Source organism: Macaca fascicularis, chromosome 7 (genome assembly GCF_037993035.2).
Source record: "Macaca fascicularis isolate 582-1 chromosome 7, T2T-MFA8v1.1".
Classification (NCBI taxonomy): Eukaryota; Metazoa; Chordata; class Mammalia; order Primates; family Cercopithecidae; genus Macaca; species Macaca fascicularis.
Window position 1 is genome coordinate 73,232,930 of NC_088381.1, and position 15,338 is coordinate 73,248,267.

General features: G+C 51.0%; 1 protein-coding gene across 4 annotated transcripts in view; it reads left to right on the forward strand.

Annotated features, from left to right (window-relative positions):
* The first annotated feature begins 4,845 nt into the window (after positions 1-4,845).
* ACAN (aggrecan) overlaps positions 4,846-15,338 on the forward strand; it is a 72,057-nt gene continuing 61,564 nt past the window's right edge. For all 4 annotated transcript variants that reach the window (XM_045395962.2, XM_045395963.2, XM_045395964.3 and 1 more), the window contains exon 1: positions 4,846-5,219. The gene's annotated coding sequence lies outside the window, so the exon portion shown is untranslated. The remainder of the gene's footprint in view (positions 5,220-15,338) is intronic.

A 15,338-nucleotide genomic window follows, 5' to 3' on the forward strand; every position in this document is an offset into this window, starting at 1 on the left:
CCAAATTGCGGGGGCTAGGAGGAGGGAAGAAAATTAACCATCCTTGCACCTTGAGCCAGATCAGGTTGCTAGGTGCTGACATTCCATATCTTATTTTAATTCTCACAACAATTCCATGAGATAGCTCCATTTTACAGATGTGAAACCAAAATCCAGAGAGGTTAAGAAACTCGCCTGAGGTTCCCATGCCGGACCTGGGATTCACATCCAATGCTCCTGATTACACAGGGAATCTCCTCGTTCCACAACTCTCTTTGTTGCTTGAGGTACACAGGAATCCCTTTCATGGGGGCCAGCATGGATACAGTCTTAGTTTTAATTGCCTGCAAAATTAAATATCAAGCAAAAGTGGGTTGTAGTTCTGAAACTCAACCATCCTTGGCCACACCGGTAGGAGCAGAATGTCCAAATGGTTAGAGAAAAGAGTTATCCTGGCTCCCCTCTGATCAGTCCACACACCTGGGCTTGTGCATCTAATGCTGGGCACTGCATTTTTGAGGGGCATCCACAAAGGTTTGCAGAGAGTGAGGAATCCAGAAGCAAATGCTGGAAGAACACTCCCTTGGGAAACAGTCAAAGACCCTGTGAGGAAAGACATGAAGGGTGATGTAAGAACCCTCCTGCACTAACTGGAGGCTGTCCTGTTGAAATGGGGGCAGACTGTGTTGCTTTAGAGAGCAGAATTGGGCCACTCGCTAGTAAAAGAGTTTGGAATGAATGCTTCAGAGGAATTCTGCAAACACCTTATATTGGGACTTAGCAAGGTACCTTCATGGCATCCCCATGTACAGGGCAGAAATAAGCACTCCGTGGTAATACAGTCAGATGGATGGGGAGACTGGCCATGCTCTACAAGTTAGTTTAATGGAGTATAGAAGCCAGCCTTCAAGATGTCCCCAGTGATCCCCATCCCCTGGTATTCACACCCTGTATGACCCTCCCACAGTAGTTCAGACCCTCCCACTGTAGTAATTGGACCCTGTGTGACCAATAGAATACAGAAGCGTATGACATCCAAAGTTATGACACAGAAGCACTACACTCACTGTCTCACTCACTGTGGTGAAAGCCAGCTGCCATGTCATGAGGACACTCAAGCAGCTCCATTGGGAGGCCCTATGGAGATGAAATGAGGCCACTGGCCAGCAGCCAGCACCAACTTGCCAATCATGTGAGTGACCCACCTTGGACATGGATCCTCAAGCCCCAGTCAAGCCTTCAGTTGACTGCAGCTGTAGCTGACATCTGACTACAACTTTGTGAGCTAGTCCAAGCCAGAACTGCCTGGCGAGTTTCTCCCAAATTCCTGATCCATAGAAACCATGAGAGATATTAAATGACTATTGTTTTAAGCCACTCAGTTTTGGGGTAATCTGCTACACAGCCATTATAATTGGAATATGGAACTATGTCATTCATTCCAGGAGGCCTGTCTCTAGTGCTCTGCTCTAGAACTCAGCCCTAATCTCCATCCCAGGCAATATTTTTATGAACAGCCTGAGTGAAAACATAGAAGTGGCACACTAGTTAGCTTTGCAGAATGTCTGCTGCTAAGAGGAATGGCAAACACATAGAATAATAGAGTCAGACTCCAAGATGATCTGTAAACTGAAGAGTAAACTGAATTAGTTAATGTAATGTTTAATAGAAGCAAAAATGAAGCCCCACACTTGGATTAAAAAAACCCATCGTACCAGGATAAGCCAAAGGAGATGCTAGGTGGCAGCAGCACATGTGGAGAGGAGGTCTGAACTGACTGCAGGCTCCACATGAGTCATGATGAGGCTGTCATAAAAGCACATAAATGTTGACTGCATTACCAGAAGCATAGGACCCAGGTTATGGAGGTGAGCTCTGCTCTGGACTGAGCACTCCAACAGGGGGAGTGAGTTTGAACTCTTTATATGAGACACAGGCAGTCCAGACCTGCTTAAAGAAGATTGATGGGGCAGGGTAGAGGTCTGCTGATGGAGACAGATGAGGAAGGATAGAAGGAGAGAGGATGCCCCAATCCAAAAGGAGAAGAGCGAGAAGGGAGAGACTTGAGATCACTGATTCCAAACACAGAAAGGTTTATCACGTGGCAGGAGGTCCTGGGACAGGAATGGGGGCAGCGGTGGAAATAGGCCTGTCTTGTTTACTGCTGAATCCATAGTATTGGGCATGAGCTTCTATGAAAGCTGAAAGCTACCTAAATACTAGAACCATGTGAAAAAATTGGATGTGGCCTCAGAAGGGAGTCAAACTCATGGCCACATCCAAGCAGAGTCTGATGTCCTACTTGAGGGAAACATCATGGACAGCACTAGCATACTCTATGGAGGGTTGTCCTTAAAGTTCTCCAAGAGCTCTTCGCAGCTCTGAGATTCTCTCATTATGTGATTTTGTGATTGAATGAGTAGAATCTGCTGAATGATGTCAGCACAGTGCTTCTCAAACTTCAGCAGGCATATACAACATGGAAGGGATCTTGTTAAAATGCAGATTGTGAGTCAGTAGGTCTGGGGAACCTGGCATTCTTCATTTTTAATAAGCTCCCAGGTGACACTGCCAGTCTATAGACCATACTCTGAGCAGCAAGAGGTTAGAAACCGCCAGTTACAGCAGATTGCATCGGGCGGCCTGGAAAAGGCATTAGGCAGCTGTAAAGTATTCTAGCAGAGGAGGGATGACCAGCTTCAGAAATATTACACCAGAACAGAGCTCCTGAGTTGGACAGGAGGAGCCTGTCTATGCCACCAAGGGCCTTCTGACACTCATGTCCTTTGATTCTCTGAATACTGTCTTTAAAGTGTCCAAATGTGTTGCCATCATCCTGGGTTTTCTATATCCTTTAGGGGTAGGGAGTGTGGAGTCATACCAGCCTGCACTCCAATCCCATTCACTACCTAGGTGGCCTCTGAGTCTTGGTTTCTCAGTATGTAAATGGGAATGGCATCCATCTGAGAGGCTGCTGTACCAAGCAGCATCTGACACATAATGGGTGCCCAATATATGTTTCTTAGACTCATTACAAAACCAGATGATCAATAAACATTTGTTCCCTTCAATACAAAGATAAATCGCCTAATTAATATTTGCCTCTGACTTGTTCTTCATTAACCCTGCCTGCCCTAGGATGAACGGTGACATGACCCCATTTTATAAATGAGAGTAATTTGTTCTCCCCCAAGGCATCAGGTAAATACAGGCATGAGAATCCATGACCTCGTTGGAATTTCAGGGGTTGTTTTTTTCCCAGAAGGGTCATTTCTCCCTGGTCCAGGCATTGAGGCCAGTAACTACTAAGATTTCATCTCATTTCTTTATCTGTGAGAGAAGCCACTATCACCCCTTAAAGGGACTTCGGTCACCAGCATTTTGTCTGTGTCCTAAATGCTTGAAGACTTACAGACCTGACTCAATAGGCTCAGGTAGAAAAGGGTGAAATCAAGAATGGCCAACCACTGGAACACTTTAGTCATTGCTCTGAGCGGTGGGTGGGTAGAGTGGGCACTGCGCCCCCTTTGACGGGACTTCACTGCCCTGGACAGGGGAGAGGCAGGGGGCTCACAGAGCATGTGCCGGGCCAGGGCCAGACCCTCCCCCAAGCAGAGATGGCTAGTAAAATAACCACACAATTCCAGTGGAGTCGCCCTGGGGAAACTGAGGCACTTCAGTTCTTTTTCATCAAGGAACTGATTAAAATGTGGTCTATTATCTCTGTAGTGGGAGCCCCCAAAGATTCCACTTCTTCCTCTTCTTGCCCAATGAGAGGGTCAGGAAGCTTCCACCACCATCCTGACTGTGGCCACCACATCCTGGTGTGAAGCACCACCAGCTTCCTCCATAAGAACTCTGAAGGTCACCAGCCAGCTTGAGTCCTCTGAAAGTGCTGTGGCTCAACCAGCAGCCTGTATAGCAGAGAGCACAAGACTCTGGACTTGAGCTCAGACCCACCTTAAAGAAGGAACTCCACCACTTTGTAAGCCTTGATTTTCACATCTTTGGTAGGGGCAGGTGGGAAGTTGCCATATTTACCTTGTTGGGCTCTTTGGAAAAATTAAATGAAATGTTAATGTATGTTACACAAGGGGCTCATAGGAGGGATTCAAAAGCTGCTAGTTCTTTTACTCCTTTTTCCCGGAAACAGTATTAAAGAGTACCGTAGAGGCACTGGAGAATTCCTGCTCCATATGACATGTCCTTGGTCTCTCCTGGGGACTTTGAAGACCCACAGGCTCGCAGCTCCCTGTGCGCCTCCCCGCTGCCGCCTCACCTCCCCTCTCCACCATCCCCTGCCATCCCGGTGTACGCCACCCCCAAAAAAACTTTCAGCCAGCTCCTCGGTGAGGGTCTTTCCAAATCGTGGCCGACAGTAGGGGGCTGCACCCTCCTTTGATCGCGTCGTGCCCAGCCTCAGCTGCAGACCCCCGCCGGGCGCCCAGGAGCCCTGTCGGGCCGCGGCAGCCTCCGAGTCCGGGCACTCGGGGATGCTCTGAGGGTGCAGCCCTCCCGGGCCCCTCCGACTGCGGAGCTGCCGACCGCAATGCAGACGCGGGCCCTCCAGCCCTTCTCGCGCCTCCTTCCTCCCGCCGGCCCCGGAGCTGCCGGGTCCGCGCTGCCGCGGGGAGCGCTCCTCTCGCGCCCTGAGCGCAGGGCGGCTTCCCAGTCCGCGCGCCGGTCGGGAGCCAGGGTCCAGCGCCCTCCAGATGCCTCCGCCTTCCCCTCCCCCTGTCGGCAGCCCCTCTGTCCCCGGGGGTGGGGTTTCCCTTTGAGCTCGCCCCCTCCCACCCCCCACCCCTCGCGGGCCCTCCCCTCCCCCGCCCGTCCCTATGTATGTGTCACAGCGCGCCATGCCCGCCCGCCCGCCCACCTACCTCCCCGCCGCTCCAGAGGGGGCTAGCAGAGCTGAGGACGCGCGCAGCGCTGCTCAAGGTCTCTCTCTCTCCGCGCCCTCGCCGGCCGGCATCTGACGCGGGTGCCAGGGTCTCCGGGCACCTTTCAGTGTCCATTCCCTCAGCCAGCCAGGACTCCGCAACCCAGCAGTTGCCGCTGCGGCCACAGCCCGAGGGGACCTGCGGACAGGACGCCGGCAGGAGGAGGGGTGCGCAGCGCCCGCGCAGAGCGTCTCCCTCGCTGCGCAGCGAGACCCGGGCCTCCCGGCCCCAGGAGCCCCCAGCTGCCTCGCCAGGTGTGTGGGACTGAAGTTCTTGGAGAAGGGAGTCCAACTCTTCAAGGTAACTGTCTCCTTCCCTCCAGAGCGAGGCTGTCTCCTAGGGCGCCCGGCGAGCCAGGAACCTGGCTGAGGCTGCACGCCCCGGGGCTGGGGGCTGCACTGCCTCGGTGTCCGCCCTGGAGCTATGTGTGCCGGGGGCTCTGGACATCCACCGGCTGCGTCCGCGGTGGAGTTGAGCAAACTTTTTGGCTGTTGCAGACTCAGTGAATGGGGCAAAGGAACACGTGAGGAGGGGCACTTGTCTCCTAGTCCGCCAGGATGAAGGAACAAGGGATCCTTTACTCCAAACCCCCATGTGATTTTAAATGGTAGGGTCTGGAAGGACCCATGGTTGACAGAGTAGCAGCTTCACAGTCAAGGGAATGTGGGTTCAAATCCCCGAGGTGCTACTTTTGAGCTGGAAGGTGTGTTTCACCTTCCTGAGCCTTGGCCTGCCCTCTGTCAGCTGAGAAGGAGAAGGCCTTCGCGAGGTCTGGAGGAATAAATGAAATCATATGGACAGTATGTCAGGGACACGGCGGGTCCTAAGCGGAGGCTAGATAGCCCATCCTTGGCCACTTGGCTTACTCCAAGGACCAGAGTGCCTGAAGTGTCTGCCCAGGGGAGAGTGGCAGAACCTGGGACAGAGCTACTGAACTGCCAGCAGGGGAGAGGAGAGCAGTGCCCTGAACACACGGGTGTCCAACCAAGAAGGGGCATTTCTCAAGGAAGAAAGGGGAGGGGAGTTGAGGACACACGCCCACGAGCGGTTTTTCCGTCTGTGGGTGCGGTTTTTCCGTCTGTGGGTTCCCCTGCAAAGGAAGTCAGTGCTGGTGGAGCAGGAGCTCTTTCCAACCCTGGGGTTGGGTTGGAGGCTGTCAGTATGTCAACTGAACCACACTCTAGGCAGAGCAAGCTGCGGGGGTGGGGGCTTGTCTCTGGTTGTGAGACAGGATCCAACCCAAACTTTTCCATCATTATCCTCCTTTCAGTCATGAGCTGGGTTCTGACAGGATCCTGCTAGGGTTTCACCATGAAGAAGCTGGAGGTCCAGCATGTTGACTGATGTGTAAATTCCGGTTGTGTGGGGGTGGCAGCCAGGAGGAAAATACAAAGCTGAATTGGGTTAGCATGGTGTTTTGGGGTCCTGGGTGCTGCAGTGGATGGGTGTCTGAGGGGACTCTGGACCTTGAAAATGCACCCACCTTGTCTGACGAGGAGGGCAAGTGGACCCAGAAAGGTGCAATGAATTTCTGAAGGTTGCACTATGATTTAGGGGCAGGGGCAGAACTAGAATCCAGGTTTTCTGAGGCCGTAGTCAGTCCCTTGTCCTGATTTAAGAGTCCAGAAGTCTTGGGTTCTAATCCTTATCTCTTTCTTGTCCTGGGTTGCCATGGACAAGGAGCAATCAGGTTGCCCATGCACCCTGGGCAAGGTGGGTTTGGAGGCTCTATGAAGATACGGTGTAGGAGTGCTGGCTTGTCAATCTCAGGATCCAGGGAGAAACTGCGGGAAATGGAACGGCAATGGGGAAGAAAACCCTGAAGCTTGTTGGGAGAGGAAGCATTGAGTGGGAGTGGGAAAGGGAGGTTCTAACCTGAAAGAAAGATTGCAGAAGAGTAGATCTCCCCAGTTTAAAAAGTTTCAGAAGAAGGAATTGTCAGAAGGAAGAAAATATCTCTTAGAGAGATACTGGAATTCCGCAGGTTACCTTGAACTGTGTTTCATTTAGATATACTTATGTGTAGTTTCTAGTGCTGTGCCTGGTATTTTCATTCATTCTCCACTATCTGCTGAGCGCCACCTAGGTGCCAGGCTTTGTGTTCAATGCTGGCCCACAGCAGATACTCAATAAATAGCAGATATGAGATGACCCAAGCAAAGGGCTTAGCATAGTGCCTGGCACTGGGCAAGGACTCAGTAACTGTTTGATATTATTAATATTACTATTATCATTCTTAATTCTAGCAGAAATTTGAATGTTTTTCTTTTCCTAGAATATTCCATGAAAATCATACTTAAATGGGAATGTTTTGTTTAATGTTTGGAAGCCCTCCTCATACCCAGGCACACCTCTTGCCCCTGTTCCCCATCACTAACACACACACACACACACAATCCCAGGCAGCCACTCACCCCTGTATGCTGAGGCAGAGCATTCTCCTCATCTTATGCCCCCTCCCCAATTAGAGAGGGAGCTCCACAAGAGAGTTCACTCCTGAGACGGTGGGCAAGAGCCAGGAGGGTGGACAGCCTGGCATGCAAGGAAAACTGGGGTTCAAATCCCAGCCCAGCCACTCACTGGCTACATGGCTTTGATGAGGGTACTGAGCCTCCCAGAGGCTTCATTTCCTCTTCTCCAAAAAGGGGAGAAAATCCTCCAAGAAGAGATTTTTGTGAAGATTAAAAGACATAAAGTGGGTGCCTTGTCCAGCTCTCAGCAAGCACCACAAACCTTAATTCCTCTCCTCTAACAGCTCCTAAACCCCCTCGGGGGTCACAAACCCCAAGTTATGGATAGCAAAAATTTCAAATACTTTATCTTTGTAAGAGACTGTGTGTCCTAACTTTTGGTGTGATTTTTTTTTTTTTTTTTTAAGATGGGATTCTCGCTCTGTCATTCAGGCTGGAGTGCAGTGGCCCAATCTTGGCTCACTGCAACCTCCGCCTCCCAGATTCAAGTGATTCTTGTGCCTCAGTCTCCCGAGTAGCTGGGGTTACAGGTGTGCACCCCCATGCCCAGCTAATTTTTGTATTTTTAGTGGAGACGGGGTTTCATCATGTTGGCCAGGCTGGTCTCAAACTTCTGACCTCAGGTGATCGCCTGCCTTGGCCTCCCAAAGTGCTGGGATTACAGGCGTGAGCCACCGAGCCTGGCCACTGAATTTCTTTTTAATGATGCCTTCTAGTACTGGGTTCCTCCCAAGCCCCTTCTTATCGGGCCCTTAGGAGGACCTCAGCTGAGCCAAAGGAAGCCCATGACACCCTGCCTAGAGTTCCATTTTGAGTCTGTCTTTGCTGCTGCAGGGATGTCTAGCACCAGATTTGTCCAACTGCAGGTCGTGAAATCAATTTAGCAGGGTTCTTAATAAAATAGGAAATACGAGATAATCTCATAGTGCCTCCTGTGTAGCAAAGGTAAGTATTGTTTCTGGAAACTTTTGTTTCTGTTATATATTTTGAAGCCCTCTATAAGGGTATGTGTGTTTATAAAATAAATGTATATATGCAAATATATACACTTTTGATATTTGCATATATGTATATATATGTATATTTTTTACTATATTGTTCCCAATGATGTTTCTGTCTCAGAAATTCCAGCATTGTGGCCCTAGGTGGCAGGTGCTGGGGTGTCCTTGCTGCCACTGCATCAAGTGTTGAGGAGTCAAGGCAGCTGAGGTGAAAGCTGGAGTTGGGGAAAGGCAAGTTCAAGGAAGAGGACCCAAAGTCAGAGAGGAAGCAAGGCATGGAGGACAGGTCTGCTTACAAGTAGAGGAGGGAGGGGACAGGCCAGCAGCTGCCCTGGGAAAGGGGATCTGGAGCACTTCTTGGGAACGGGAGCCTTCCTCTCCTGCTGTCAGGGCCTGGCCTCATGGCCATGCTTCGTGTCCCAATGGTAGCTACGCTGCAGCCCTGATAACTTAAAGGAAGCCCCTTCAATGAGATGAAGGGCCTGTTTCTGTGACAGCTGCTTTGGGAGCGGCTGCTCCCCTTCCGCCAGATCCAACAGGACACAGCCATCCCTGCAAGGGAGTCTGGGCCCCTGGGCACAGCTGAAGAAGGGCCACTGGGAGGCCGGCAGAACAAGGGGAGGGCTGGAGAAGGAGCAGGAGTGCAGGCGAGAGGAGAACCAGAGAGGGGGAATTTGTAGAGAAAACGGTAAAACGGTTCCTTTTTTCAAAAGTTGAATCCAGGGCAAGAACGGAAACGGCAGAGTTTACTTTTAAAAACTCAGAGCCTTCTTGTAAGCGGTGGAGTGTGTGTGTGTGTGTGTGTGTGTGTGTGTGTGTGTGTGTGCATGCGCGCTGGGAGGGCGGGCCCTGTGGGCTGGCCAGGCCTATGAGAGGTGACTTCTCTCCCTTTCAATGGCCTTACAGTGTATCCTAAAGAAGCTTTTTGTTAAGCTCATGAATAGGTGGATTTGGGGTGTGTGATGCTGGGCATCACGATTTGGATATTTGGTTACCTTTGAGGTTACATGTTTTTCCTTTTAAGATACACACTCAAAAAAGGAGCCACCTCTTCTGTGTAGGTCGCTATTTTGGTGTATGTGGGGGCAGGGGTGCCTGTCTCTCTGTAATTGATTTGACTTGAAGGGTGAGAGTAAGAAGGAGAAACACAGGACACAGCAGGTCTGCAATGCCTGACCTAGGAGACAGTCCCCCTCGGCTCCCTGGTCTCTGGCAGTCCCCAGATCACAGATGCCCAGGGCCTTCCAGGCCTGTGATGGTCCTCGTTTAAGAGATGGCAAAAGGGACCCAGGCCCAAAGAGGGGAAGGTTGCTACCCCAGAGCAGGTTGGTAAGAATCTGGACAGGGATCTAGACCTTCAGGCTCTCATCGCAGAACATGTCGTATTCCCAGAGACCATTCATTCATTCATTCATTCATTCATTCTCCTTTCAGCAGCACTTGCTACATGCCAGGCACTGTGCTAGGCATGGATAACACAGCAGTGAATAAATCAACTCACTTGTTCTGCCCTCCACCTGCTTACAGTCTAATGGGGAAGACTGGGTATAACCAACCTGAACCTGACCCCTCATTTCTATACAGCAATGGCTCTCACCTGGGGGCTATTTTGCCCCCCTTCCCCAGGGAACATTTGGCCATGTCTGGAGACATGTTTTGTTGTCACCACTGGAGAGTGAGGTGCTTGCTGCTAGCGTCTCATGGATAGAGCCAGGGGTGTTGTGAAACATCTTACAGTGTATAGCACAGCCCCCGCCCACATACATGCACAATAGAGAATTATCTGGCCCACAATGTCAATAGTCCCAAGGTTGAGAAACCCTGCTGCAGACCTTCATTTAGTTCATGGGCCAGGCCATGCCCAACGGTGCACAGCAGCTGGAAGAGAGGGGATAGGACAAGAAGGAGAGTTAGGTAGGCAGTGCAGAGGAGACAACAAATGAAAAGGAAAAGAAAAGTCCGAGCCCCCGTGATAAATTAGAAAAAATGTGGGCTTTGGTAGCCCAGACTGAGGTTGGAATCCTAGCTGTATCCCCTTGGGTAAGTCAGTTATCCTCTCTGAGCCTCACTGCATTTCTACATCCATGAGATGGACTTGTGGGACAGTTGTGAAGGTTCAAGAGAAAGCAAATAAAGGACCTGGCACAAATTAGACATACAATAAAATGGCAACCGTTATTAGTATCTTTGAGGCTATTAAAGGCCCCACTGTGGAAAATTACAGAGTCAACACGTGTGATCAGGAAGCCAAAGAAGGTTGCTGTTTGGGGCAGGGTTGCCATAGTATTCCCTCTGCTTGGGGGAGGGGCAGTGGGTGGTGTGAGCATCTCCCTCCAGTGTGTGTGGTGGGAGGAGCACTGCACCTGGAGTCACATGGACTGGGCACTGACGGCGTATGACCAAGGGGAGACTGCTTCACCTCTCAGCCTCAGATTCTTTATTTATAACACGGAGATGCTAAGCCTGCCCTCATGGGCCAAGATCCTGTGAGGACCTCCTGTCTGTGAAGGAGGCTTGTGGGGTGCCTTGAAGCCGATGCAGGCACCTTTGGTGTCTGGTGTGCCCTGTCCCTAACCCAGGGCCAGGCACATACAACAGACTAGTTGAACGAACCATAGTACTATAAATTCCTTTCAGTTCTTGACAAAGAGAGCACTAACAATACCCAGATGAGTAATCCTTCACTTTGTCACTCCTCCATCCTTTGCAAGATGCAGGGACCTCTGGTTCCCAGAATGTGCTGCATCAGGTTGCGGCACCGGGCAGCTGTGTCCTCCAGAGAACATGGCAGATACAGCAGCTGTACTGTGACAGCCCCAAAGGGGGATCCCCATGGGGAGTGGGAGGTAGAGGGGTGGGGGTCCTCCAGAGCTGAGGTGAGCCCAGCTACTGAAAAGAGGACCAAATGAGGATCAGGACCTTGGAGATTTATCTCAATTCAGGCACGTCATTGAATACCTCCACTTTCCTATCTGTAAAATGGAGTTGAAGTCATGATAAAGTAAGGCCTAAAAGCCACTAGCCGAAGGGGTGGATTTGGGTAAACTGTCAAGCTTTCCTGAGTCTCTATTTTACAGAGTCAAAACGCTGGAGCAGAAAGGGATTTATGGGTCACCACACCATCTTCTTCATTATGCAGAAGGGGAGGCTGAGTCCCAGAGAGGGGAGGGCACTTGGATGGGGGTCACAGGCTGCTCTTGCACCCAGGCTTCTGAGTCTCCTCCCTTCACACCATGCTAGTCCCATTCAAGCCAGTAAAGGGAAGCGTCGGATCACAGCAATGCTGTGACATCCAATCAGAACCCAACTCTAAACAGACTTGGTCTTGGGTCACCCATTGTCCACCCTTGGGACACCTTCTGACTCTGTCTCTCCAAATCCTCGCTGTTTCCAGGGCTACTTTTGGGAGAAACAAACAAACAAACAAAACCCTCTAGAAGAGAAATGTGTAAGGCAAGTCAGAGCTCAGCCTCCCATCTCCCTCAGAAAACCTGGCCTCACCTCAGCTGCCGTCTTGGGTCCTGTGTAGGGGATTTTTCCCAGCAACGTCTGGACCCTTGGCCTGACCCTCCCCTCACTCCTTCCCTCCCCAAGCAGATGCTCCCTGTCTCCCCTCCAGCCCATCTCACTTTGACCTGCATATCCAGATGGCTCAGGGAAAGCCTGGATTCTAGGATGACTCAGGCAAGAATGTAGTAAATGTTTTTCAACGTCACAAGACACTGAAAAGGAGACCTGGAGGCTGTCATTAGAGTTAGCCTTCAGTCCCTAAAATTAGCTGCATCTGAGGAGCTTTTCAAAAATACGGGTGCCTGAAGCCCTAATGTGACCCAGGAGATTCTGCTTCAGTGGGATGGGGGTTTGGGGGCGGGGAATCTGTGGGTTTCAAAATTGCCCCAGGTGATTCCAATGTGGTCTAGTTCGTCAACTCCTAGTTTAAAGCCCAAAACAGTTCCTCAGAGTGTACTGGTCTCTAAGCTCTTCTCTCTACCCCTGCCTCTTGGGCCACGTGCTCTCTTCCTTCCCTAATGGCAGAATTACAGCCACTGCCCCCAGTTTGTCTTTTAGGAGAGTGAGAAGGTCATGGCCAGCTTCTCCTGCCTCCACTTCCCTGCCTGAGACAAGGGCTTTTCCTCCCTTGGTTCTCCAAGGTGGTTTCTACAGAACACACCTTCCAAGGCCAGCAACAGGCTTTGTAGGTGAAAAGGATCTCATTCCTCAGAGAAAGTCAAGGATGAACAAAATTAACTCTAGTTAATTTTGGGTCCCTTCCCTGCAGGGCTTCTCAATATGCTGATGTACCTTGGAAATCTCCACCAAGTTTTTCAAATTGAATTTGACCACAAAGCTTTTTTTTCCTACAGCAGATGGAGGGACTTGAGCCTAAAGAGATGCTAATCTAGGCACTGGCCCAGGTTGAGCCTGCAGCAGGAATACAGCAGCTGCACCCGGGCCAAGGGGCAACCCAGGGAAAGGGGAGACCCTACCAGGTAGGGCTTAAAATCCTAAATCTCAAATGAAGTCACTGACCCAGCAAGCGCTCTCACATCTGTAACCTTCCCTGTAATGCTGGGTACTCATTTTCTTCCCTTTTTCTCTGGATTAGAAGAAAACAATGAGGTGGAGCATTCAATGGAGTTCACTGTGGGATGGGGTGGGGCTCTGACCCCTCAGCAGATTCCTGCCTCTCCACTTGTTCTCTATCCAAACCTGGCCACCTGCCTCCCCTATGTGAGCTGAGGACCTAACCCTCTGTTGTTCCCTGACCTGTTGGGTGACTCCAGTGGGTGCCAGTCCCCTGGAGGACTTGGACTAGCACCAATGAGGGTGAACAGCGGCCCCGGGACTGAGTAAAGAGGTTTCCTGCTTGCATGCTTGTCTCTGTCTCCTGACTCCACTGCCCCATCCGTGGGCATCACCCCCACCCCAGACTCACGTGACCCAGCCAGGGGCTTTGTTTTCCCCCATCCCCAGGCTATCTATTCTCCCTAAAGCAGCCTTGTTCTGTTATTCCTACTTGTTTCCTAAATACAACCCATGTGGGTCTCTGTTGTGACTTGTTAATGTTTTGACAGAGGGTCACCTGGTGTGGGAGACCTGATTGCTTAGATTGCCTTCACACCCACTCCTGAGCGGGAGGAAGGTTAGGAGTGGGGGTGGCTTCATTAGCGAAGGAGGAGCCTCACACTGGGGTTAGTGCCTTGGCCTCCTGCAGCCCCATCTAGGCCCTCCCCATCTGCCCTTCTTTCTGGATCTGCCTTCTCAGTGACCCAGGGACTCCCGGGGTTTGCGCACAGCAGGGTCAGCAAGACTTGTACACACCAGATAAGGCTCTGATGCTTCAGTGGCTGGAAAACAGGACTCCCACCCCCTCCTAAGTCACTGCAAGTACTATGTAGAATGGCTCGCCCTTAGATGCACACAGCAATTGATCAAGGTTATTTGCATATCCCTTCTCAGCACCCTGGGGATTGCAGAGGCGTTTAGAAGACCTTAGAGATGGTCCTGTCTCACTTAAAATCAAGCCCAATCCCCAGCTTTGGCCCACAGGCCCCCAAGCTGGCTGGTATCCCCTCCTCCTCCCATCACTGTCCCCTCCCCAACTGCCCTGCAGCCCCTGGCCTCCCACTTCCTTAAGGACTTTTGCCCTCTCTGTCCCCCTGCCCAGGTGCTCTTCCCACAGGGCTTTGCATGGCTGGTTTATTCTGGTCATGCAAGTTCAAATGTCACCTCCTCTTGGGGAACTTTTTTTTTTTTGGCCCACCCAATTTAAAGAAAGCAAACACCAAACACCCCCACTCCCATCCCCTGCATTTTCCTTTAACTTATTTCTAGAAATTTTAGCTGGTCAGTTTCCTCGGTGATTCTCTGCCCTCTCCTGAGCTCCACCAAGAGCACCCCTTCTCACTGCCCTTGGTGAAGTGAGAAGATCACGGCCAGCTTCTCCTGTCTCCACTTCCCTGCCTGAGACAGGGTCCCTTCCTCCCTTGGTTCTCCAAGGTGGTTTCTGTAGAACACGCCTTCCAAGGCCAGCAACAGGCTTTGTAGGTGAAAAGGATCTCATCCCTCAGAGGAAGTCAAGGATGAACAAAATTCACCCTAGTTAATGTTGGGTCCCTTCTCAATATGCTGATGGGCCTTGGAAATCTCCAGGCAGCAAAAGCTGCATGAGACATGAGCCCCATCTGTCTTGGCCACTCTGTGTCTCCAGCACCTAGGAAACGCCTGGCACACAGTAGGTGCTCAGAAAATTTTGTTGGCTGGACAAATAACTTCAGAGCTTTTCCAACCATGCTTCAGAGTCCGTGGGGGTCAGTCCATGATACCCCATGGGGGCTAGAGTGGTGGGTCAAGAAGGGCACAGCCAGATTCTATTAGAACATCTCCAGTTTTCTGTCTTTTGGAAGCCACTGATATGTTGCACTCTGCTCTTGTCATAGACAAGAAATCTGGGACTTAGAAAAGAATATGTCTTTACTCTGGCCATGGCTCAGGGACTCTGCACAGTCAGAATGGCCACCACCTGGGTCAGCTCATGTTCTGCCACCAGTGACCCAACTGAGGAGAGGAATGGCCACTTCCATATGCCAACCCCTCATCTGCCCAGCTTCTCTCAGTAGTTCATGATGACTTGAACATCATCAGGGAGGAGCTTCTTTTAGGAATAAATGTGTATTTTTAGGTGCTACCACCTTTGGGGCTTTATCACTACTGGGCTACCCAACATGTGCCAGAGCTGTCTTTCACCTCATTTCCTTTATATCTTTTGAGCCGCAGGGTCCTAGTGCCTCTGTGCCACAGTAGGAAGCAGGCCAGGCACTGGAACTAGGATGGAGAATAAGGTGTGGTCTCCGTGACTACTCAGGCTTCATGACTGTGTAGATCTCAGTGGGCACATCTTCTCAGCCATTGGGGTCCACACTGAATGTCTGTCGCCTCACCTCTGG